The 24,876-nt window shown below is 43.8% G+C and overlaps 1 long non-coding RNA gene across 1 annotated transcript in view; it reads right to left on the bottom strand.

Moving 5' to 3' along the window:
• Positions 1-5,466: 5,466 nt before the first annotated feature.
• Positions 5,467-24,876, bottom strand: part of LOC310758883 — a 32,315-nt gene continuing 12,905 nt past the window's right edge. Inside the window, exons 2-3 of the long non-coding RNA XR_014546049.1 lie at positions 15,718-15,813; positions 5,467-5,548 (exon numbers count right to left, since the gene is read on the bottom strand). This is a non-coding gene — a long non-coding RNA (uncharacterized lncRNA). The remainder of the gene's footprint in view (positions 5,549-15,717; positions 15,814-24,876) is intronic.

Genomic DNA, 24,876 nt, shown 5'->3' with positions numbered 1-24,876 from the left:
TTGACTAACCCTGGATCCAATCTTATCTAAAATGTGACTGTAAGAGAGTAAGGAACAACAAAGGCTTTGAGTTCTTGCTTTCATAATTTTATGTTGTGAACCGCCCTGAAATCTGCAGATGAAGGGTGGTATTATATCATCATCATCATCATCATCATCATCTCACTTATCCAGCAAGACCCATCTGCACACAGGGACAAGCTGCTTCTTCTTCTGGATGAGACCCTGCATGCACCCAAGAATGCTGAATAGGGATATAAAGTCCACATCCAGCTGTGCTTGAGAGTACCTGGATGAAGCCCATTGACTAGCAACACATCTATGTATGCACGGTGTTCTCCTGCTGAGTTTGGAGAGTGCTTTGGTAAATTTCATTTGCAGCTTTAAAAAAAAGCTTGACTTAAAATACTCCAAGCAGAAGCGACAGGAACAAGAGAGCTCGGTGCAGACAATAGACCAAAAGGATCTTTGGTGTAACTGCACTTTATTCACAGGGATTTGTTTTGCCCTAATGACTCCCAAAATGATGCTAATGAGAATCCTTAACACCATGGCTACGGAGCTCTCTATTTAACCCATGCTGTGGCAGTTCATGTGAAAAAGCAAATGAAACATTCACATGAACTGACACAGTATAAAGCAAGTGGCTATAATAAATTGGCTTCCTTCCTCTCTCCCAGGGCTTAGGCAAATGGATCACATTGTTGTTCGGAGTTCTATTATTGCTGCTGCTCCATCAACTGCATGATGTTCTCCCATGCTCAAAAATCCCAGCGAGGTGATTCAGTGGTCACTTGCACGGGCTTAATTAAATGAGGCTCTATCTGTGCAAGTGGCCACTCTTTCTAGTCTTCTACATATTTGCTCTTACAAGGGATGCAGAGCAAAATTTTATCCATAAAGAATGGAAACATGGTTGGTCACATGCCTTACTTTACAGAAAACAGTCTTCTACTGTACTTGAAGGAATCCTTTGTATGAAGGGCAGTCTTGGAGGACAGTCCTCTGTCTGAAACAGACTGGCCCAAGTCTGGTTTAAAGAGAAAGAACCATAAAACATTATTATTATATTATAAAAATGACATCTCAGGCCCTGAAGTTCCCCATCCAAAGTTAGCATCTGAGCAGCAGACTGAGTAGGCACACCAATCTCTGGTTGGATATTCCCCATTTTGGAGAGAGTTATTTGTAATGACATTTGTTTCCAAAAATAACATCTATACATTATAAATATTATATGCAAGCTGTTGCTCTCTTTCTCTCTCCCTCCTTGTCGGCAGTGCCAAAAGTTTCTGGAGTTTATAAGACAAGCATAGGCAAACTTGGCCCTCCAGATGTTTTGGGACTACAACTCCCATCACCCCTAGCTAACAGGGACCAGTGGCCAGATGATGGGAGTTGTAGTCCCAAAACATCTGGAGGGCCGAGTTTGCCTATGCCTGTTCTAAGGGCATCTTGACATACTCAAGGCAGGGGGAAATAACCTCACTCCTAAGGCTTGAAAACACATTGGTGGTTTCATGGGAAGACGGTTCAGGAGTGGTGCACCATGACTGAATTTGCAGCACACATCTGCGCCCTGAACATGCACAACAATTTCATCCTGACACCTCAGTGTTCTCGAGGTGGGGAAGAGCTCTGTTTGTAAATTATCTGAACAGAATGCAGTGGGAGGCAGGATCATGTACCCCTTCAACAATTCCTGAATTTTCAGGGTTCCAATTTGTGTGAAGAGGATTATTCATGCAGTTGTATACCCAGTGACAATTTAGATTACACTGAAAGTACACAATCTCATTCCCTTCCATCTATTAATTCATATAACAACTGAAAAGGCCTTATTGTTTTTTCCATCAAGCAAGCACTCTGTCAATCATGATGCTGAAGTTTTTTTAAAAACAGTAGACCTAGTTCTGAGGACCTCTAAGGGAAAACATATGTAAATATTTTCCCTACCTTCTCCCACTGCAAATACAGAGCTGTAGTTGTGAAAGACAGAAGAACACACATTCATTGAATCAGCTTAATATTTTATTTTTATTTATACCCCACTGTAAATAATCTCCTCATCATCATTAAGTTTGGAAAACAGGGCTTCCTGAAACCTTAGCCTGTCAAACATGCTTGAAATAAAATCTATTGTGCATTTGCTGAAGCTATGGGAACACAGTGTGGTATTGTAAACACCAGTTGGTCATTTCCCTAGAAAATCTACTCTTGGTTATCGTCAAGAACATTTGTGTTATGTTTTTTTAAAACAGGATAATTTCTGAGGGCCTTGTCAGGCATTTGAAACCCATGCTTTTGTCTGGTTCTGACTTGCTATTTTCAAGTTGAAGAGCAATTGGGGAAACACCTACTCTGGTTCCCACCGCGTTTCAAAGGTGATAAAATCTTAACCAGAAAAAGAAAAAGGGAGAGACCCTAATCTTTGCTATTCCTCGAGGCTTTCAGTATTATGAAACTGAAGCCTATTTTCCCTCATCTGAGTATCTTCCTGAACCTGCTTGTCCGCCTAACTTTGGCTCCTGTCTGTGACCTTTTTCTTTCCACCCTTCTCTTCTGTGTAGTGTCTGAAGGACCTTTTGTTCTTCTGTCAAATCTTTCTCCTCAAACTTTTTAAAAAAGTATTTCCCCTCCATACCTCATGGTGCCTTCTCACTGATTATGAATCACACCTTTGCACTTGGATTTCTTTTGAGTGATACTAAAAGGCAGCCAACAATCCCCCCATTTGTCTCTGAACAGAATTTTTCTGAGATGTGAAGAAAAAAACCACCCATATGTCAAATATGATTAACTGCTTTTTCACAACAGTTCCAATAAAAATGGACATTGTACAGGGACCAAATCCTTTTGGTTCCAGTATTCTGAACACTGAGAGCAAGGAGAGAGGGTCATAGATGGATCCTGTACGCCTTAAGTTTTATTTATTTAATGCATTGCATTTTAAAAACATTCTTCAACTCCAAGACCCCCAGAATTTAAAATAAAATATGGCATATAATCACGAAACCATCGGCTGAGCAGTAAAGAGCAGTAAATAGTTCAACAGGGAAAAACCAGCAGCCAGCTCAGTAATCTCCAAAGGCCTGAAGAAGAAGAAATAATAATAATAATAATAATAATAATAATAATAATAATAATAATAGAAATCTTCAATTGCTGTCTGGATAACAATACCATGAGGCGACAATTGTATCTCTACTGGGAAGAAACTCCATAACTGGGGTACCATAGTGGTGTTTTTTGATGGGACCCTTATTTTTAAAAAGTAAAATACTGTTTTAAAAAAGCTGAATAGTGCAGCATGACTTGGCAAAAGAGAAACCTTGGGGAGTGCAGAAAAGCAGTTTTTAATGCTTGGAAAATGAAATAAAGCCAAAGGGGAAAAGATTGTATCTTCAAGGTTGGCCCAGTTTAAAAACTGTGGAAGGCTGTAAAACTGCAAACAACCAGTCAAGTTCTTAGTCACTGATTATTGTACTGAAATAAGTCTGTTGCTAACTGTATCCAGCCATGCATCTGTAAGAATGCTGCCAGTGCAAGAACAGGATAGGTTTTTAAAAGAGATTTGACAATCAATTGAAAATAAGGCTACCCAAAGAGTTTCTCCTATCAGAATTACTGTAACAAGGTTACAGGCATCTTCCACCTGAAGGATGGCCCTGTCCTATCTCGGCTCCGGAATCCCTTCATCAGTGCAGGCAAGAAAACAACCTGTTAAGAAGGGGAATGTAGTAAACATTTTGGGGGATCTCTCACCTTGAGAGAAGCCTCCCCCCATGTCTTACCTCAAGGGCTGGCCCCACCATTAGACAGAGATGGCTGCAGTGGGGAGGAGTTGTAAGACAGAGCAGAGAGTGCCATATCGCCTAGGGTTGCCATATGTTTGGATATTCCCGGACATTGCCGGGATTCTGCTGTCGGAAACAGTGTCTGGGCAGAAATTACTCTAAGTGCAGGTTTTGGTGAATTTCCTTAAAAATAAACCTAAACATTAGGAAGAACTTCCTGACAGTAAGAGCTGTTCGACAGTGGAATTTGCTGCCAAGGAGTGTGGTGGAGTCTCCTTCTTTGGAGGTCTATAAGCAGAGGTTTGACAACCATATGTCAGGAGTGCTCTGATGGTGTTTCCTGCTTGGCAGGGGGTTGGACTCGATGGCCCTTGTGGTCTCTTCCAACTCTATGATTCTATGATTCTAGAGCGGTACCTTGGGTTACAGACACTTCAGGTTACAGACGCTTCAGGTTACAGACACGTCAGGTTACAGACCTGTAAATAGTACCTCGGGTTAAGAACTTTGCTTCAGGATGAGAACAGAAATCATGCGGTGGCGGCGTGGTGGCAGCAGGAGGCCCCATTAGCTAAAGTGGTACCTCAGGTTAAGAACAGTTTCAGGTTAAGAACGGACCTCCAGAACGAATTAAGTTCTTAACCCGAGGTACCACTGTAACTCAAAAAACTTCTCTCAACAACTTTGCCCCCCCACAAAGCTCTAATATAGCCTACCCTGTGTCCCCTAAACTAGTGCAGTGACATAGTCTCCAACTGCCCCGAAAATGCTGGGAGCATCACGAAAACCCTTGAATTTCCATCTTTGTTAAGGTATGGTAACCGGAAATGGCTGCACACTGCAGGGAGAAGAGATAATTGCTGACTGAGGGAAGAGTCTTGTGCTGGGTCTGAGGGAGCCAGGCAGGCAGGCTGGTGGGCTGGCCGGCCAGTGGCATAGCCATAGCTGTCAACATTTTCCTTTTTTTTAAGGGAAATTCCCTTATTCTGAATAGTATTCCTCGCAAGAAAAGGGAAAAGTTGACAGCTATGGGCATAGCAGCAGCAGGAGTAGCAGGAAGAAGAGGAGAAGGAAGAGGGAATTAGGCAACAGGGTTACCATTCTCACATTGGGAGGCTGCGACTCTCCAGCCTGGCAGGCCCCCAGCCAGTTGGTTGTGCCAAATAAGAACAAGAAGGAGAAAATGAGCCAAGTCAGGCTTCAAGAGAAGGTGGCAGCTGGAGAAGCAGGCCCTAGGGGTGGTGGCGAAGGGTGTAGCTGGCAGGGTGCAGACAGGTCTGTGGGGGACTGGAGTTTGAAGGGTGGTGGGGCAAGAAGGTTATGGGGGTCAAGGGTGGGCGCTGGAGCTAGCTGGACTTCGGCAGGGGTACTTGTCCGTATCATAAACACTTTAATAAATATCTTAAAATATATATTTTTTAAAAGCCCTCAGCCCCCAGCAGTGATACTGATATAGAATAGAATGGCCCTGTTTTCATCTGAGGAATATTGGGGGGTATGCAGTGATGAAGTGCAGTGCAGTGCAGTGCAGTGATGAAGTAAGAGTCAACAGTGAGTCTGGTTGGCTTTTGCATGTGGAATGGAGGTAGAGGGTGCCATCTTGAATTTAGAAAATGTTCTGAATTGGTTTTGCTCACCTTATGAACAATAGCAAGGAAAATGCATTCTCGCTATAAAATTAGGAATGACTGTGTCATCAGCAGCAAAGGGGCCAATTCTCTCCCTCCTCTTCGCATGTTTGAAAGTTCAAGCTGTAAATGGCAAACACATTTCAGACGTTGCCCTCATTTGGTAGACATCTCACTCCTCTACTATAAACAGTAGATCAAAACTAGTTTCTGTTACAGAGCTTTGTGTACCTCATCAGTAATACATCTTTATACTGCAGACCTGCCCTGTTTACATTTAAATGTACAGCAGAACGCTGCAATTTAATTCTATTTAATTGTCATTCCCTAAAAAATAAAGGGGGGGGGGAAACGATGCAAGAAATCGGAGCAAATCTTGTTATCCACCAAGATAACATTACTTGGATAACAGATGTCAAATGGATCTGAAGAGAAATCAAAATAGCTACCGACAATACTTCAACTTTTTTACTTGTCATATGGAGAATAAATCAGGGAACAATAAATTATGCAATGTCTTGAAGGCAGCTCTCTAAATGTCTCTTGACTCTAAATGCTAGGTATTAGGTTTGGAAGTAAATGTGATTTATGGTACTGTTGTTGATATGCAGTCAGGGACCTAACCGCCGGGCCTTGCCGTCTCTGCTTCAGTCAAAGCTGACTCTTTGAAGTCCAGAGTAGTTTGTGCCCACACTTTCCCTTTTCCTCACGCAAAAAGACACCTCTGCATTTAAAGTGGTCACAGGGTGTTTTGCTCCAGAGTCCGCGGCACAGTGTGCAAGTTGTGTTCTGTTTGGAAGTCGCAGCCAGTGGAAATGCTGTGGCTTCTTTGCTAAGTACCCATGCATACTGTGACCCCATTCAGTCAGTAATCTGAGAACGTACACTGATCCTTCTGTGTCGAGCTTCCTCCTTGGGGCCTGATCCAAAGATTATAGTACCATGCGGTGAGAGCTGCAAAACATATTGAGGCACCCTTGTGATGAACCAGAAACAATTTATCAGCGTGCTTGCCTTTTATAAGGTTGCATCCAATGTTGCACAAAGCGGGGCTCCATTGGTCCATGTTCCTCTCCTCTTGTACTATCCCCTCCAAATCTGATCTGGAGGGTCTCTCAACCTTCTGGAGCAGATTTCTGACAATTGGGCATGTTTGCTGGGGCTGGAGGGAACTGGAAGGCCATCCACATCTGGAGGACACCAGTTGGGTGCATGAAAATATTAAAAAAAAAAACTAAGTACAAATTGGAAATTCCTGGAGAAGTTAACTTTTCTCTCCAGCTGTGTGAACAGCAGAACAACCACTAAGACTCCTCAGTACTTGATTAGGACCTGCATATTGTTTCCAATTGTCCTTTTTGCATCTGGTCCAGCCCACCACTGGTGTGTGGGCCCTGGAAAGTCATTCATGCGGAAATTTTGTCCTTGGGCTAAAAATATTTCTCCATCCTTGATGTAGACAATAAGAAGGCAGATGGACCAATGGATTGGTTTGGTGTAAAGCAGCTTTGGGCATCTCTATTGTCAGAAAAGAGGAGGGGGGAATTGCATAACCTAACAGAAAGCAGCAAATATGAGAATCATATGCAACAATTTTTATTGTCCTGGTATAAGCCATTTGGAAAATAATACACCATTTGTTCTTACTTATGTCAGGGCCCATTTGGTTGGCAGCCCTCCGCCGTGGCCTTAGTTGCCTATTTGTCAACATTTGGCTTATGAAATAGCTAAGAACGCAAAGCGAGCTATGAAAACTATTGTTTAAGGCCTGTCATATTTGGGCGCATCACCATTTTATCATGCAAGTCAGAGTTAATCATTCCCCTCGTTTTCTGTGACTAAAAATAAAATAAAATCCATAAATGATTTGGACTCACAGAACAATGGACCGCAAAGAAGCTAGGCTAGGCGTACCTGCAAGCTGTTAGCTAAAAGGATGAACATATGTACAGATGACCCTCTTATAAGCATTCAGTGAATGTGTGAAGGCAATGGGAATGCGTTCGCAAGCCATGCTGCCTTGCCACATGTTTAGCGCGGCCTGATCCAAGTGAAGAGGAACCCTGAGTGGGTGTGGAAGTGGGGATGAGCAATAAACTCAAACATCCTCTCCTCTTCATCTCCTTCCCTCCTTTTCTCATGTGCCCAATAAACTTCCTGGTTTGTTAATAAAGCACAGTTTCGCCCTGACTTTGAAACGTTTTGACAAACTGACTTCAGCTCCATACAAACCAGGATTACAAACTGGGATCAAATCATGGGAACCCTTCTTTGATGTCAAGCATGTGAGAAGAGGAGGACATGAGTGTTTGACCTTGTGCGTTCACACACTGTTGAACTGACAACATTCAGTCAGAACCCCGTGTGAGGAATGGGAGTGGCAGTAGGTGTGTCTGGAAGGTGAGCAGAGTGGAATGAAAGTGGGAGGCAGAGGAAGGACAGTGAAGACATGGACATTGGGACCTGTGGGAGAATGAAAGAGTCATGTTCCAGGCTGTGGGTCCCAACAGAGAGAGCTGGAACAGAGTGGAAAGATCTGAGATTATATTTAATTTCTTTTTAAAGTCTAAAGTATGGTGTTTCTTGCTTTGGGGCTATTATTCTGTGAACCGCCCTGAGGCCCCCCAGTATAGGGCGGTATATAAATTCAATAAATAATAAGAATAATAATTTTAACTCATATGTGAATTTATGCAAAATTTATTGGCTCATTGACTGACACTCATATAGTTAATCAACTATTTATTTTAATCTGGTGACAGCTTTACAAATCGCACAACTGCAAATGAAATGAATAATGGGTTGCAGCCAATGTTTGTCATACTCAGAGTACACCCGTTGAATTTATTGCCCATGGCAGCCTAAGTTCATTCATTTCAGCAGGTCCACTCTCAATAAAACTTAAAGGAATACAACCCAATATTGTTTTGGGCTAGTTAGGAAATAGTTATTTTTAAAAAAGGTAAAGGACCCCTGACAGTTAAGTCCAGTCACTTACGACTCTGGGGTTGCAGCGCTCATCTCACTTTACAGGCCGAGGGAGCCGGCGTTTGTCCACAGACAGTTTTTCCGGGTCATGTGGTCAGCATGACTAAGCCGCTTCTGGCGCAACGGGACACCGAAACCAGAGCAGCGCACAGAAACGCCATTTACCTTCAGGCCGGAGCGGAACCTATTTATCTACTTGCACTTTTTTTGTGTGTGCTTTAGAACTGCTAGGTTGGCAGGAGCTGGGACCGAGCAATGGGAGCTCACCCCGTCGTGGGGATTTGAACTGCTGACCTTCTGATTGGCAAGTCCAAGAGGCTCAGTGGTTTATTTACCACCATGTATTTATTGGTTCGGGACGCGAGTGGTGCTATGGGTTAAACCACAGAGCCTAGGACTTGCCGATCAGAAGGTCGGCGGTTCGAATCCCCACGACGTTGCTTGGTCCCTGCTCCTGCCAACCTAGCAGTTCGAAAGCACGTCAAAGTGCAAGTAAATAGATAGGTACCGCTCTGGCGGGAAGGTAAATGGCGTTTCCGTGCGCTGCTCTGGTTCGCCAGAAGCAGCTTAGTCATGTTGGCCACATGACCCGGAAGCTGTACGCCGGCTCCCTTGGCCAATAAAGTGAGTTGAGCGCCGCAACCCCAGAGTCGGTCATGACTGGACCTAATGGTCAGGTGTCCCCCTTTTACCTTATTTATTGGTTCATGACATCTAAGTCGATAGGTTTGGATCCAGATTAAACTGGTTGAAATACACTAATCAGTGGGTCTACTCTAAGTATAAATAAGTCTGAATCCAACCCATTTAGTCTGAGCCACCTTTATGTTTCCTTTGGATGAATATTTTCAAAGCCTACCTAGGCTATGTAGTGCCAAGCAAGCGTTGTATCCATAGCACCCCTGCAAGCAGTTTGTAGATTATGCTGGTTCATTTATTATTATTATTAAACATGCTATACCACAGAGCCTAGGACTTGCCAATCAGAGGGTCGGCGGTTTGAATCCCCGCGACGGGATGAGCTCCCGTTGCTTGGTCCCTGCTCCTGCCAACCTAGCAGTTCGAAAGCACGTCAAAGTGCAAGTAGATAAATAGGTACCGCTCCGGCGGGAAGGTAAACGGCGTTTCCGTGCGCTGCTCTGGTTCGCCAGAAGCGGCTTAGTCATGCTGGCCACATGACCCGGAAGCTGTTGGTGGACAAATGCCGGCTCCCTTGGCCAGTAAAGCGAGGTGAGCACTGAAACCCCAGAGTTTTCTGCGACTGGACCTAACTGTCAGGGGTCCCTTTACCTGAGCATACTGAGCATAAATGTAGGCATTATATTTATTCTTTCCTGAGTTTTGTATCTGGTTGAAGTTTTAAATAAAGACAGAGGAAATTGGGGTTTTATTTATTTATTTATCTGGACTAGCATAAAAAAAATAAAATCCTGCCATGACAAAATAGTGTTCATTTCCTATAGAATTTGCAATGGTTGCTGTCTTAACTGTGACTAATATTCATTGGTCTCAGTAGACATATTCTGTATGATTGCATTTGAAAAGCATTCTTTTTGCAAAGGGAATAAAACAAAAACAACCCCCTCCCAAAAGCCTATCAGAATTCAGTTTGCTAGGACAAGGAACCTTTAAAAATAAGAATAAAAAAATGTATCGAATCAGATGCAATCTCTGCATTAAAATGAAGAATTCCACGCCACTCCAAGTTTCAAAGACCCCTTGCTTTAACCCTGCTGAAATATAAGCCGCTGGTGGTGGTCGTATTGTTCCACAGCAAACCTTACAGGATCATTCCAGTGAACATCAGCTTCCAATTAAAAAAAGGAAAGAAAAAAAAAACCCCAGACTGCATCCTATCCGTCAACAGATTCATCCCTTCTGCTTTGGGGCAACCTGTCTTCCTTGTAAACAAGCTTTCAAAGATCTGGTGAAGACAGACAAATGTCCAAACAGAGATAACAGAAACCAATGTGCCTTAGTTGTTTCTCTTGTAGTCTCGGGAATCCATTTTGGCAGGGGACCTGTAAGCATTTGTCTGAATGAATAAAGCTGCCATGGAGCCATTTTCTTTCCACAGAACTTACTAAGTACCCCTCTCCTCATTAGTTACCCATTGTTTCTCTTTCTCCGCATCCAACATGCCACAGTAAGCCTTTTTGATCATGGGGGGGGGGGGAGTTGGAGGTATTTCGTAACCAAGGTACCAGGCTTTGGAACAATACAGAACCAACAGGCTGTCAAAAGCAATGTTTGCTGTTTGGCCCAGGTTTTGCAAATACCATTAAGCTGAGTTATTGGTTTGTGTGTCCTTACTGCCTGTTGCCCTCCACCCCCAGCACCCTCCCCCAACCTGCCTAGCTGTCAACAATAATGCTAGATGGCACTTTTCTTGTTACGGCTTCCTTGTGAATTGCATTTGCTTTCCGAAAGGATCAGCAGCCATTTTGTTTCAAGCAAAATGGAACCAATGTCCATTAATGCCATATAATCCCACTGGAGCATTAAGGAAGCCCATGTTTCGACCTCCTTGTAAATATACAGATGTACCTCGGGTTAAGAACTTACGGTAATTCGTTCTGGAGGTCCGTTCTTAACCTGAAACTGTTCTTAACCTGAGCTACCACTTTAGCAAATGGGGCCTTCCGCTGCTCAGAGGTCTCACAGAAGTTGACAGGATCGTTTTCCTGCTACGGATGCTCGAGGTTGTAAGTCTTGCTGAAAGGAAAAGTCCCGCATGAATCCAAAGTCAACTTTCCTGACACATCTAAAGCTTCATATTCAATGTGTTTTCTAAAATCTATTTAGTTTCCCAGATAAAATGGCACAAGTGCCACTAGTCATTACTACCTTCCAAAATGACCCTTACAATTCAGCTGGCAGGGACTGTTTGTGGACAGGCACTAAATTTGGCCTGGACTTATTTAGCCACACTAAATACAGCAATTTAGATGGATAGAGTTTCTAGAGAATGCAGGGTTTCTGTGAAAACGCTATATTTAAGGTAAAGTAAATTGTATATCCCGATTTGGAGTACGCAAACGTTACACACTCCTTAAGTGATGGCAAACAGAGCCTTCTCTGTGCAATTACTGCAAAAGCCACCTTCAATGTTGCAGGTGACCCCAACCTTTTGGGCCCTTGGAGCATATCTAGAAATCCGAATGTTGGAGGGCACCAGAAAATGCCCAGCAGTGGAAGTGGATGCTCATAAACACATGCAGCAACAACAACACTATAGGCAATATACCTCCGTAAAACTAAAACGTCAGGCTACCCACATTAAAAACACCACAAAGAGCAGTCACCCCCTGAAAAGACAGACACCTGGGGGGTGGGGGTGGGGAAGCAAAAAGAGAGACAGGCAGTCTAAAAAATGCATACAGAATACCCCCCAAACAAACATAAGCACACACCAAATCACTTCTCTCAGGTCACTCCCATAATTTCCCCAAAATGTAGCAGTAAAATGGCCCCATTTATTTATTTTTTTTCTGAAGAAGGGGCAAGACAAAAGTCCATGCCTCAAACTGTCCCTCCCTGGTATTTTCTTCTCCTGTCTCTGGGCTTATATGCACGCCAAAGGCATTCTGGGAATGGGATGGGAAAGGGTGGGATGGGTTGGAGACCTGCCCTTCTCTTTTCATCCAGCCAGAAACTGACCATGGTAAAATAAAATAAAATAGAGCCGCCACTCCTCAAAAATATTAAGAAGGTGCAAGGGGTCTCAACCGGTACCAGGGGGTTATCTGGGGTGCCATGGCAGACACAGCTACAACTTTGGGGATCCTAACCTTAGTGGGAGTAGTCTAAATGAAATGTTATTCTAGACATTACTTCTTGAAATCTCATTTTGTCTGATCCTGCCCCCTCACTCCCTGAATGACAATCACAGCTATTTTGAGATGTTCATTAGGGTGATGCTCATTCCATGAACACACAGGTTGTGAGGGGAGCCAGGTGCATTTGTCGAATGTGCGAATGAAAGTCTGCAAAGGGCACATAGAATGATCAAATTGTAGTGTTGGAAGGGACCACAGGGATCATCGAGTCCAATCCCCTGCAGTGCAGGAATCTTTTGCCTAAACTGGGGCTCAAACCCATGACCTTGAGATTTAGAGTTTCATGCTCTACGGCAAGGGTGGCCAACTCCCAAGGGACTGTGATCTACTCACAAAGACTGGCAGTGATCTACCCCCTTTTTTGCGGTTCAGGTCAAAGTTGTTGAGCTTTTGAGCTTTTTTTTAGAGAAGAGGTAGGAGAGTGAAGAGCAAAAATGTTGAGCTTCTTTGGGGGGAGCCAGTGTGATCTACCAGTGATCTACCACAGATCACAATCTGCCTGTTGGACATGCCTGCTATAGGAATGGAAATTTTAAAATTGCACAATACCGAGTCACTGATGTCCAAGCTACCACATCACAGATTAACATATTGGATAGAATCCTGCTGATGTCCTTGCATTCACAGAAGGTCTTTTGGTCCAACAGGATCACTCACTAATGGAAAAGGATGGGAGTAAGACCATTGATACATCTGCACAGACAGGCAGTGGCTCTCTAGAACTGCAGAGGTCTCTTCCTGCCCCACTTGGATATACCAGGGATTGATGCTCTACCACCGAGCTATGGCCTACCCCCTGTAGGAGCATCTCCTGAGTGGGGTTCTAGCCCCAGGAACTCTGGAGCCAACCAAAAGCATTCTTATGGGATTGAAAAAAGCAGACAGGTGGGGGCCAGAGAGATGAGCTGGCTCATCAAGAGTCTCAGTGTACTGGCTGCCCTCCTAGATATCAGATGTGAAAGCACCAAACTTTGGGCTGGCTGCCAGTCTTCAATGCTGGGTGTTCATCTATACTCAACCCGTATGTTTCTAAATAAACACCAATATTTAAAAATGCCAATAAACTTCCACTGGCTATCTTCTAAAGGAAATTGAGCCTGGGTAAGATCACCGAAACCTCTCACTTCTGGGAGAGAGGTTAACACTGTAATTAAAAGCTTGGCTCCCAAATGATTCCCAAAGTTACAAGCTGATGTCCCAAACTAAAATTTGCCGTGCTATTACTTTTAAGAGAAAAAAGTGTTATGTGAACATACCAAACATACTTCCACTTACCCAGCGAATTACTATTTTCCAGTGCTTGAGGTTCCTGACCACTTGCGATTGTAAATGTGACATTTATTATAGTAATTGCATCAATATATCATGGGATGATTTCTGCACTCTGCATGTGCCGAGAGTGTTTTCATTGATTTTGCCCCCATCAATTGTTTGGATGAAACAGGGGGATTTGTTTTGATTTTAAATTGCTTGATTGTTTGCACAGCTCGGCTTAATTAGCGTCTGTACAGCCATCGCAGAGTGCCGCATGTGGTGTTCTAGCATGATTAAATGAATATTAAACTGCCTTACAGGAATGTGAGGAGGCTACAGGGCATAAGGATGGAATTCAAAAAGGATTCTCTGAAAGGCTGAGTTGTGCAGCTTGCTATGATACTATGCCAAAGGAAAAACTCGAGAAAGGAAAGAGCAGTTCCTGGTAATGTAGTGCTTTGAAATCAGCTGCTGAGTGCTCTTCAAATACCTGGTGTTGCTGCTGTTTAGAAAAGGCGTTCCTAATAAAGGCACCTACCTGCTAAACTTATAGATATTGTCTGATAGTTTTAGGAAATGATTGCTGGCACCTCCCTAGTGCATGCTTGGTTTGTGAAATGACAAATTTATTGAGCGAATTGAAAACTGTTGAAAACATGCATTACTTTGAGCTTCTCCCACAGAACACGGCCATTCGCATATGTAACGTTGAGTGTTAGTTGCTCTCTCATTAATTTACATGGCGTTGGCTGAGAGTTGTGACATTGCTAATGTCTGGGAATGTCAATGTGGCACTCCTGAGGTCGTCCCCTGCTGCCTGTGCAGCCTCCCCTCACATTCATTGCCCTCTTAGTCACAAGGTGATGAGGGCGGTTATCTTTTTCTCCCTTGAAAAGTACAGACCCTCCCAAGTGTCCCTGTTTTCCAGGGACGTCCTTGATTTAGAGATGCCGTCCCGTTTTCTGATTTGGTCTCAGAATGTCACAGGATGTCCCTATTTTCATTGGAGAAATGTTGGAGGGTATCCAACCTCGAAGCCGTCTGAAGGCAATCCTGTATAGGGAAGGTTTTTTAAAAAATGTTTAATGTTTTGTTAATTTTTTTATACGTTGGAAGCTGCTCAGAGTGGCTGAGGCAACCCAGTGAGATGTGTGGGATATAAATAGTAAAATTATCATTATGGAATGGGACGTCCCTGTTTTCATCGCAGAAATGTTGGAGAAATGCTGAAGGAGGAAGTTGGAAGAGTGGCATTCTTCCCACTTCCTGTTTTCAGCTCTGTGTACTTTTCAAGGCACAGATTAATTATGCTGGACTCAACTTTTGCCCCATTCCCTGAGGAAATGTGTGTGTGTGTGTGTGTGTGTGTGTGTGTGTGTGTGTGCTTTCTCTCTTTATCAGATATAAGTTGTTCCGTTTTAAAGTTATGTTTTATAAGGTGCAGTTCTTTGTTGTGCATTTTGTTGCTATAAACTGACTTGTGTATAGTAATATAGAAAAGCGGTATACAAATTAAAAGTGAAATGATCTTTTCCCACATGTACCGTATCTGCAGTAGCATTGTGAGCATCCCAAGTTAGGTGGGTTACTCAGTTGGCCTGTTCACCTGTGGTACCTTTTTGGGGGAACATCCTTCTCAGGGAGACTTACCTAGCTCCTCCTCTTATGTCCTTTCAGCATCAAGAGAAGAAGGTATTGTTGTTTTTTGTTTTAAACCCCAGGCCAGTCTCCCCCAAATTGGTACTTTCCTGATGTTTTGGGCCCTAATTCCCATCGGCCCCAGACAGCATGGCCAATTGTAAGGGATGATGGAAGCCGAAGTTCAAATCACCTAGAGACCACAAAGGTGGGGCAGGTTATCTTATTTTATACCTCATAAAAGTAAGAGCTGTCAAGGTAGAGTGGAAACAAAGGGAGAGGAGAATAAAAGGGACAAGGGAGCTATATGTTTTACATTTATATCCTGTCCTATCAGACCTCAAATGAACCTTCAGAGCTGCTCGCATAAAATTTAATTCAGACGCAATCGAAAATGGTCTTAAAGCATCGTTAAAATCCAAGCTGTAAAAGCAAAAACCCAGAAAGAGCACCAAACTCTCAAACATACAGCATCAGCAAAACTACAGCCGTTTTTGGCTGACTCCCTCAGAAGTTTAGAATCGGTGGATGCAGAGAGAAGGTGGGACTCAAAGAAGTTAACAGGAAACTTACATCCGTGATCTGCTGTTGTCTCAACAGTGAATGGCAGCTCCCCTTAATGAAGGATGACTGCTTGAGAGATGCTCCCCCAGGCAAGACGCAGAGGATCTGCATGCACAATTCATTAAAAAAATAAAATTAAAAAAATAAAAAGCCATGAAATGTGGCAGGGCAGCAAGTTGTATAAACAGCAACACAATTGGGAATACGCAAGGGACCACTTGGGGAATATGATCGTAACTGATACCGAGACCTTGAAAGGCCGTTGTAAGTATTCGCATGTAAAGACTTTCACCTGTTGCCTTAAATCATTCATACCAAAGGCATGTCCGCTGTCGACTTCGACCTCGGGCGCAGGGCAGAAGGACATCAAAGGGTGTTAAGGGATCAGGTGGCAGGTAGGTAGCATGCTCATGTTCCTGAATGAAAGGAGTGTGTCAGTAAGTTGCAAAAACAGGTGGAGGGGAGACTTTAGCACCTGGGTACATGAGTGATGTCAGAAGAAGAAAAAGAAAAGAGAGAATTTCTCATTCTTTATATATTGATGTGAATACCAATGAGATGAATCTGCTTGCTGCTGAGGTTGCATTTGAAGAATACACAACATGGCCCAGCCAAGACTGAACTCAGGAAAGCCACACTGATTTCAATAGGGTTAAGCATGGGAACATTGCAAGTCAGTTTTCTTCAGGCTTAACCTCAGGCTAGCACCTCTTTCTGTCTAGGAAAGCCTGCATTTTCTTCATTTATTCATGTAAAAGTTAGGCTGGTTTTGAAGGGCACCAGTTGGGAAGTATGAGTTTGACCAAACTGCGGAAGGCAGTGGAAGATAGGAGTGCCTGGCGTGCTCTGGTCCAGGGGGTCACGAAGAGTCGGACACGACTAAACAATAACAACAAGTTGGGAAGTACAGTGGTACCTCGGGTTAAGTACTTAATTCGTTCCGGAGGTCCGTTCTTAACCTGAAACTGTTCTTAACCTGAAGCACCACTTTAGCTAATGGGGCCTCCTGCTGCCACTGCTCCACCGGAGCACAATTTCTGTTCTTATCCTGAAGCAAAGTTCTTAACCTGAAGCACTATTTCTGGGTTAGCGGAGTGTGTAACCTGAAGCGTATGTAACCTGAAGCGTATGTAACCCGAGGTACCACTGTACCAGCAAGACTTAGGCTGGATCTAGACACATGAAAAACAAACAAACATGTTTCAGGAAAACGCATTGTAAACATGTTGCCGTAAGACAGAACTCTACAGCTCCATCTGGTGTCACAGTGTTATAACACATTTATAATTTATAATAATATAATTTATAATAATGTAGCTGAGTCCTAACATTAATATTTTATTAAAAAGTTTCTTCCAGTGCCCTCCTCTGATGTTGATGCTCTCTCCTTTGGGCTTACCTGGTGCAGGTGGTAGCAAGAGCATTTCAAAGGGGACCGAGACCTGCCAATTTATTCCCCCCAATGCCTTGAAGTGCCAAGCACAGTGCCACCCACGGCATTGTGGGAAATCCAACTGGAGGCTCACAGCTATGGCCAATCACTCTCTAATCCCTCCGCTTGGAGGGCCCAGGACAGGTCTTGGCACTCATGAGCCTTTCTGTGGCCCTGGGAGTTGTGCTATTAGGCTAGGTGATGGCAGTTTTCATTGGACCAGTTTCCAAGACTGAGATACAATCCTATAACCACCGTACATGAGAAGAAGCACCATTGGGCCATAGCTCAGTGGTACAGCACTGTTTGCATGCAGAAAGCCCTGGGTTCAATCCAGGTAGGGTTGGAAAAGATTCCCTGCCTGTAACCTGGGGAGCTGCTGCCAGTCAGTGTAGGCAAAGCTGAACTGGATCATCCAATGGTTCGACTCTGTACAAGGCATGTTCCTATATTCCTATGTTCACTGAGCAGAATGCACAGAATGCAGGAATCGCAGCTAAAGAACCCCCAAGTTGATGAGTTTTATTTAAAGGCAATGGGTTAATCTGTATTGGTATACATAACTAGATCAAGCAGTTGCATGCACCAAGTTTTTGGGTTATAGTTCTCTTTTGCATGGTTGTGGTTGTATAAATCAGATCACAACATTTCAATATCTGCCTTTCATTTTGACTCCTTGGTATTCAGAATCCCATTCAGTAAGAACATTTCCTGTAACTCGGAATGAGGGAGAAGGCCAGGCTACAACTCCCATGAATGCATTAAATTATCATTTCCCCTAAACATAAGTAGCTGCGATTAGCCAAGAAAAACATTTTTTTTCTTGCTTGAATACACACACAGAGATACTGTTCACTGGCAAAAAGTATGTTTTACAACACAATCCTGCACACGTCTACTAAGAAGTAAGACACACTGAGTTCAATGTGGCTTACTCCAAAGTAAGTGGATATAGGAATGGAGCCTATATGGTTTATTTGATTAGTGTTCCTGTAGCAGCCTGGAAAGCTATATATTACATAATATTATCTGTTATAAATCTGGAAGCCACTCTGTGGCTTGCAAAGATATCTGTCTGCACCAATTGTTTTTAAAAACAAGTATATGTGTGTTTAATAATTCCTATCTCTTATGCCAATTATTGACCACTTTGGCCCCTTTTCTTTTCCTGCACGGCGTATATGATCAAGAATCTTTCCAGTGTTTTCTGGAACCAGACCTAAAATCAGCATTTCAAATGCCACAAAAGAAAAGAGAAAGTCTGTGTTTTTACTCTTCTTCAAGTCAAGGAAACCATGAAGCACAAGATCATAAATAGAGCCTTGCTGGGTTTTCCAGCATCCTATTCTTATAGTACAGTGGCCAACTGGATGCTTATAGGAACCAGAGAAGGAGGACCTGAGTGTCACAGGGCTCTCCCAATTTGTGCTTCTCTTTGACTGTGAGAACAGGTTGCTGGACTAGATGCTAGGGAGTTCAAAATCTGGGTGCAGCAACAGAGAAGGTTTGAATGGGGGGGGAATTACAAGGAAACCTGGAGGCAATTTGGAAAGGAAGACCATTTCTAAGGGATTGAGGGAGGTTAACATTTGAGTAGGCTGTGAGTCTTCTTCCTTTTTTTTAAAAAAAGTATCTTTTGGGGTGTCACCAGCTGGGGGAGTGGCTGTCCAACGCAGCTGGAGAGCTCTTTCTTGCCCCAACTCTCCCTGCACCCCAACTCTTTTTTGGGGGGGATGGTGGCCACTAGACAGCAACTGCCAAGAAAATTCCCACCTAAAAGATCTGAAAAATAATGCTGTCCAAACATCTTACACAAAGTCTCCATCTTTTTTGTGCTGAAAAGTCTCCCCCAAATTCACTGCTTGCAAATTGTTGGCATCTGTCTGTCTCGAGAGACAATGGGGTAAGCCTTGGGGAGGAGTCAAACTGCTGCATTAGCAGCACTGAAATGACAAGCCTGGGAAGTGTGTTCTGGGATTCCCAGATGACAAAACCTCCTTCTCGGCCACACTGATGTGGTTGAAGGAAAGCAGAGCAGGACGTTTGGCACCAGCTTGGCTGCAGGAGTTGCTAGAAGGAACTGTAAGAGGTGCCATCCAGCCATCTTAGGGACTACAGATTTGTGTAGGGTTTACCCTTTAGCCTTTTCTTCTCCTGAAGATATCCAGCAAGGCAGTGAAGGTTTAGGAGTTTTCCTTCTTCTAGATGTGCTACTTTCCCATGTTGACAAGCCCCATCTGCCCCTCACTTCCCTCTACAGCATGTGCCCTCTTGACCATTGGACTCACTTGTTGGGTGATAACGCCGAGGCCGGTGCCTTTCCACCCCAACGCAGCATCGCCCGGGATTCATCACTCCGGTGTCCCGTCACGTTGATATGACTCAGAGCCAGTGTGGTGTAGTGGTTAAGAGTGGTAGACTCGTAATCTCGAACCAGGTTTGCTTCTCTGCTCCTCCACATGCAGCTGCTGGGTGACCTTGGGCTAGTCACACTTCTTTGAAGTCTCTCAGCCTCACTCACCTCACAGAGTGTTTGTTGTGGGGGAGGAAGGGAAAGGAGATTGTTAGCCGCTTTGAGACTCCTTCGGGTAGTGATAAAGCGGGATATCAAATCCAAACTCTTCTTCTTCATATCCAAGGATGTGAGCACACGACTAGCAGAGTCCAAACAGAAGCTGAGTCTTGATGTGTAACATCTAAGCTTAAATTATTGCGCACAAAATCAAATGTAACAGAACAAAGAAAACATGGCTTCTCTCTCTGTCTTTCTTCCTCGGAGAAGGAACTGCAAAAGCAATAGCTATACAGAACGGAACAGCGTACCGTGGTGCCTCAGGTTAAGAACTTAATTCATTCTGTGGGTCTGTTCTTAACCTGAAACTGTTCTTAACCTGAGGTACCACTTTAGCTAATGGGGCCTCCTCCTGCTGCTGCAGCGCTGCCGCCACACGATTTCTGTTCTCATTCTGAAACAAAGTTCTTAACCCGAGGTACTACTTCTGGGTTAGCAGAGTCTGTAACCTGAAGCATCTGTAACCTGAAGCGTCTGTAACCCAAGGTACCACTGTATCTCAATTTCCGCTCACAAGACTCCAACAATCAGTGCTAGAATTGAACACAGATATGTGACATGTAACAATCCCACACATCTGCAGCATGGGAGGAATGGAATTCCCAACACCACTATGGGTCTAGTCTGCTCAATCTACCAGAGTCTGTCTTTGCAGGCAGGGGAAGCTCCGTACTCCCTTGACCTCACCTGGTTTAGTCGACCAGTCAAAGCTGTTTCCCGGGCTGTAGCCGCTGTTGCATGCTGACTACTCCTCCCCCAACACCCTATGTTGTTGTTGTTTAGTCGTTTAGTCGTGTCCGACTCTTCGTGACCCCATGGACCAGAGCACGCCAGGCACCTCTGTCCTCCACTACCTCCCGCAGTTTAGTCAAACTCATGCTGGTAACCTCGAAAACACTATCCAACCATCTCATCCTCTGTCGCCCCCTTTTCCTTGTGCCCTCCATCTTTCCCAGCATCAGTGTCTTCTCCAGGGAGTCTTCTCTTCTCATGAGGTGGCCAAAGTACTGGAGCCTCAGCTTCACGATCTGTCCTTCCAGTGAGCACTCAGGGCTGATTTCATTAAGAATGGATGCATTTGATCTTCTTGCAGTCCATGGGACTCTCAAGAGTCTTCTCCAGCACCATAATTCAAAAGCATCAATTCTTCGGCGATCAGCCTTCTTTATGGTCCAGCTCTCACTTCCATACATCACTACTGGGAAAACCATGGCTTTAACTATACGGACCTTTGTTGGCAAGGTGACGTCTCTACTTCTCAAGATGCTGTCTAGGCCTGTCATTGCCCTTCTCCCAAGAAGCAGGCGTCTTTTAATTTCGTGGCTGCTGTCACCATCTGCAGTGATCATGGAGCCCAAGAAAGTAAAATCTCTCACTGCCTCCATTTCTTCCCCTTCTATTTGCCAGGAGGTGATGGGACCAGTGGCCATGATCTTCGTTTTTTTGATGTTGAGCTTCAGACCATATTTTGCACTCTCCTCTTTCACCCTCATTAAAAGGTTCTTTAATTCCTCCTCACTTTCTGCCATCAAGGTTGTGTCATCTGCATATCTGAGGTTGTTGATATTTCTTCCGGCAATCTTAATTCCAGCTTGGGATTCATCCAGCCCAGCCTTTCGCATGATGTATTCTGCGTATAAATTAAATAAGCAGGGAGACAAAATACAGCCTTGTCGTACGCCTTTCCCAATTTTGAACCAATCAGTTGTTCCATATCCAGTTCTAACTGTAGCTTCTTGTCCCACATAGAGATTTCTCAGGAGACAGATGAGGTGATCAGGCACTCCCATTTCTTTAAGAACTTGCCATAGTTTGCTGTGGTCGACACAGTCAAAGGCTTTTGCATAGTCAATGAAGCAGAAGTAGATGTCTTTCTGGAACTCTCTAGCTTTCTCCATAATCCAGCGCATGTTTGCAATTTGGTCTCTGGTTCTATGCACCCTATGCACCCCATTATTTCAAGTGGGGCCATGAATTCGGAAGTTGAGGTCCACACCAAACACAATTACCCCAGGACACCTCCACTCCCTAAATCAGCCTTCTCCAACCTTATCACCTCCAGGTGTTTTAGACTGCTGGCTGGGGATGATGGGAGTTGTAGTCCAAAATGTAACAGGTTGCAGAAATCAGCCATAAATCTTACATCCCTTGGTTTCATTCTTTAATATATTTAAAAACCTCATTCAATTCTATGCAAAGACCGCATCATTAAAAAACTATATTCATGGGGGGAAATGCTATGATAGCAATACAGGTAGCATTGCTATCTACCATGCCATATCCCGGGGGAATTTACTTTACTAATGTTTGCAATTCCTTTTCAGAATTAATATTAGCTTTACTTGCTTCCCTATCATGGTGCTGATATGAGTAGGGTACGGGCGGGGGTCCTTTTTGTATGTCTCTATTTACTTTAAAGTCTTATTTCTAAACCTGAAGAATGGGAGCCAAAAGTCTGAACAAAGAATGCATTGTAGCGATAACTAGCAATTTTGCTGTTAAGTAGAAAAATTCATGAATAAAACAATCTGGTGCTACCTTCTTTCTTTCTTTTTCTTTTTTTTTTATCTTTTGCCACCGAGTCCCGTTGCCAAAATGCTGGAGGTGTGATATAATCCCCTGTAATTACATGTTTTGTGATTGAGCATTCCTTGGCTGTTTAAATGGATTAAAAATTGATTTAGGAGGCTGGGGAGGGGAGTTGCATTTCAGACAGGCTGGTGAAATAATTAGCAATTAATACTGTGCTGCTGTTTAGCAAGCCATTGTTCAGCTACACTTTGCCATTGGCACACGGACCCCAGCGACTTGCTGAATGGTTTCACAGTGTCTTATCTCATTGTGTGGAATTTGTGTTGCTTTGTGGGCAGGCGGGCATTTCAAAAAGGGGAAACCCAATTTAGCGGGCTAAAATGGAAATAACACCAAGGCTCTCTTCTCCTGTTACCTTTGCAGAGAGGGACCAAGGGTGCCAGCTGAACTGGGGAGGAAATAGGCTGGTCTGCCCCTTTGCCTTTCATTTTCATTCATTTAGAGTCCTCCGGACAACCTGTTTATTGAACTTTCACCCTTGCAGAAAGCCGGCAGGGAGGTTAGACTATTATGTGGTCTGGTGGAGGTTGTATGGCAGTAAACATTCATCTCTGTTTGTTTGTGGGCTGTTCATGCATCTTCTTGCCAATCATTCATTCATCCCATGCTTTTCAGTGTATTGCCCCATCATTGTTATAACTGCAATAAGCCTGTAATTTTTTATTTTTTAAAAAACCATAATCGGCTTTGTTGTACCAGGGTGAAAGAGCGCTTGAATAAACTTTAATTGCAGAACCCTCCATTTCCATTATGCACTGGAATCCCTCATGCAAAAGAGTGAGCATCTTTATCTGTTTACACACTTGCACGATACTCTTGCAATATCATACTCTCGGGGCTAACAATAGAAGAAACTAAGACCATTGCAAAATAAATTCTATTCCACCTTCTTAGAAACAGCAGCAACCTGAATGCACAATGGCTTGCAGATTTAAACATCATGCAATGTATAAAAGGGTGTGGAACCAGAACAACAAACAAAAATTGAAGAAATAACAATCGCAGGGCATCAATGTTAAAATAACAAGCCAAGAAAAGAAAAATCTGATAGAGAAAAACAATTCATTGAAACAGCAGCAATTCATACAACGATGATCCTAACAGCAGCAGTGATATGATTAAAACAACAAAGGCTAAAAAAACAAAATAGAAATGTATCACAAAAGTGAAAAACCCCCACCAGGATTCAATTGATGGTAGCTTGGTGCTATCCAGATGTTTTGGACTACAATTCCCATCCTTTAGGGTTGCCCTTAAAAAAAAGAAGACACCGATGCCGAGCTTTTTTTTTGAAAAATCTGAGACTTGCTGGGCTTTTTTTTTTTTTGCCTAAGATCCAGGACAAAGTGCCGCCTTTCGGAAAATCTCCCCAGACGTCTCTCCCCAGACGTCATTTCCCCCTTTGAGATCCCAATAATGCCATACATCCTTCCTTACCATTGGGGCTGATGGGAGTTGGGGTCCGAAACATCTGGAAAGAACCAGTTTGGGGAAGCCTGGTCTGAGATAATGAAAAGCTCTTCAAGGGCCATATCAAACTAACAAAGACGGGATCAAGCATTAATATTTCTTGGTTGGGAGTTCCACAAATGTGGGGAGTAATGTATGAAGTTGCCTTATACTGAGTCATAGAACTGTAGAGTTGGAAGGAGTCACAAGGGACATCTAGTCACACTCTCTGCAATGCAGAAATCTCAAATAAAGCATCTGTAACAGATGGTACTGTAACCTCTGCTTAAAAACCTCTATGGAAGGAGAGTCCACAACTTCCTGAGGGAGACCAATCCACTGAGAACAGCTCTTACCATCAGAAAGTTCTTCCTGATGTTTAGTCGGAATCTCCTTTCTTGTAAATTGAAGCCACTGGTTCAAGTCCTACCCTCCAGAGCAGGAGAAAACAAGCTTGCTCTGTCCTCCATGTGAGATATTTGAAAATGGCTGTCACATCTCCTCTAAGTCTCCTCTACTGTCTACACTGTAAAAGGTAAAGGTAAAGGAACCCCTGACCATTAGGTCCAGTCGTGGCCGACTCTGGGGTTGTGGCGCTCATCTTGCTTTATTGGCCGAGGGAGCCAGCGTACAGCTTCCGGGTCATGTGGCCAGCATGACTAAGCCGCTTCTGGCAAACCAGAGCAGCGCACGGAAACGCCGTTTACCTTCCCGCCGGAGCGGTACCTATTTATCTACCTGCACTTTGACCTGCTTTCGAACTGCTAGGTTGGCGGCAGCAGGGACCGAGCAACGGGAGCTCACCCCATCGTGGGGATTCGAACCGCAACCTTCTGATCGGCAAGTCCTAGGCCACAGTGCCACCCGCATCCCTACTGTCTACACTGATTGGCAGCCAATCTCCATAATTTCAGGCAGGTCTCTTTGAAGCTGGGACCTCTTGCTTCTAAGGCAGATGCTCGATCACTAAACTATGCTTCTTCCCCAAGGTGATAGAAAACGCCCTGTCCCTGGAGCAGAACAATTAAATTGGGTCATGCTCCTGGCATTACCAGGTGGACCAAACTATTTCTACTCCTGATACTACATTGGAATGTGATTATATTATGGAAATCTTGAGTAA

The sequence above is a fragment of the Podarcis filfolensis genome, assembly GCF_964270895.1.
Source record: "Podarcis filfolensis genome assembly, chromosome: 3".
NCBI classification, from domain to species: domain Eukaryota; kingdom Metazoa; phylum Chordata; class Lepidosauria; order Squamata; family Lacertidae; genus Podarcis; species Podarcis filfolensis.
Note: the sequence above shows the minus strand (reverse complement) of the source record. Positions and strands in the feature narration are given on the sequence as shown.